General features: G+C 36.1%; 1 long non-coding RNA gene across 1 annotated transcript; it reads right to left on the minus strand.

Moving 5' to 3' along the window:
• Window positions 1–274: 274 nt before the first annotated feature.
• LOC137064598 (uncharacterized) lies at window positions 275–1517 on the minus strand. Its single transcript, XR_010901562.1, has 3 exons — window positions 1201–1517; window positions 464–507; window positions 275–289 (listed from the first exon to the last, which is right to left on the minus strand). It is a non-coding gene; the product is annotated as an uncharacterized lncRNA (long non-coding RNA).
• Window positions 1518–1889: the final 372 nt, after the last annotated feature.

Here is a 1889-nt window from a genome sequence, read left to right on the forward strand (position 1 = left end):
CATATAGCAGACAGGTAGAAGACAGATAAGACACAAAGTCAAAATTTAATTTTTGTTGGTAAAAGTGGTGGATACTAGATGGATACTGTGACTAGAGAATGAGACCAGAGTGAAGTCTATCATGACAATGCCATTGGTTCAAATGATCCATTACAATAAAACAATGCAATTGTATTTGCATGTACCTGATTGGTCATCCCCTTAATAAAGGAATAGTCTACTTTCAAATAAAAAATTCCTGATAATTTTACTCACCCCCATGTCATCCAAGATGTCCATGTCCTTCTATCTTAAGTCAAAACGAAATTAAGCTTTTTAATGAAAACATTCCAGAATTTCTCTAATTTTTCTGAATGTGGCACAGCACGAAAAAGATACTGTTGTTGACTTAGTGCATACTGCACTGCATTCTTTAGCCGTGTGATGAGTTATAGCCGTGTATCTATTTTGAAGTGTTTTTTACCTGGATGTGAAGCTTGAAGACATGTAACAAAAGCGCTTGGGTATCTAAAGACCAGGAAAATGCATGTTAGAATAAGGTTAAAAATCAGTGTTCAATGCAACTTATTTATGGGTTAGAAGTTGTAGGGTTTTTCAACCACAAATCTGTCAATAATCGACTACACAGCATTAAAAAAGTGGATAAAATCTCTAAAAACAGATAGTCTACTAAGCATACATCTATAAAATCTAAACTTTGCATCTGAATTAGTAATGCAAAAGTATACTAACATAATCACTGATTCCAGAGTCCTGCGTTTTACTTTCCCTTATTTGCCTGCACAACTATTGAACTATTGTCTTGAAATTGCTACTGTTTCGATGGCATATGATCCCGAAATTGAATCTGTGCAATATAAAAATAAAACTGAGGGCATTTGTGCAATGAATTATTACATACCTATCTGCATTTTTAAACACGTCCCTCCTGAATGTTGTTACAGTGGCGATGATAATAGGCAATGATGTAAAACACATAGTAGGCATGACTACAGCACTTATTAATTTCATATTAACTTATTAACGTTAACTGTTGTCTGCCGATCGACTGCACTGTGCAGCTATCTTAGCTTGCCATGTGTGCAGGATAGCTAGCTACACAGTAGCCTACAATTTGCAAACCTAACCTCAGCTCCCTGGAGTAAGCGATTTCACGTGACTTTACATTACCAGTCATTTGGCTAAATTTGTTCAACTTACCGTGTTAATCAGTTCCTGAAACTCAGATCCGCTGCATCGAACGATCAGTTGAAGTGCTGAGGGAGAGACTGCATCTGCCTGGGCAAGTCCCCTCGCGCCAGAGAAAAAGGGATAATGCCAACTTATAAAATTTAAAATATTTACGTTTGATGAACACACTGCCACATCGACAACGCAGCTCAAATAAATTGTGTATGTCAACTCACTTTTATAACATTTCTTGTACACAATAACCACATACAAATAACTACCCAAATAAATTGCAATGGTTTTATTTAAAATATTTTGTTATATAAAAACTGATACATTTTAAGTAAAGAGGAAGTATTTTGATTCTCTTTAGTATAAAACAAATAAAATAAACTAGAGTATAACTATTTTAAATATATAAACCCTACTTTGAGGGTGTAGCACTTTTTACAGTGAATCCTGCTTGATATCGTCCCAGGTTAGAAAAACTCTCTGTGGTGAAATGGGCCAACAAACAAACAACTGTGAATTAAATTGTTGCGGTATCCGATTGTAAATAAACATCCACCAATACTGGTGACATTTTTTATCTGTGGGAAGGGTATGAAAAGTCCTCACGTCCCCTGCACAGCCTGGAACATGACATTTTTCCATGATCTGCCATTATCACTATGCTTGCGCGACACTTGTTAATCTGCTGAACTTCCGACGGCTGCGCA

The sequence above is a fragment of the Pseudorasbora parva genome, chromosome 25, assembly GCF_024679245.1.
Source record: "Pseudorasbora parva isolate DD20220531a chromosome 25, ASM2467924v1, whole genome shotgun sequence".
Classification (NCBI taxonomy): Eukaryota; Metazoa; Chordata; class Actinopteri; order Cypriniformes; family Gobionidae; genus Pseudorasbora; species Pseudorasbora parva.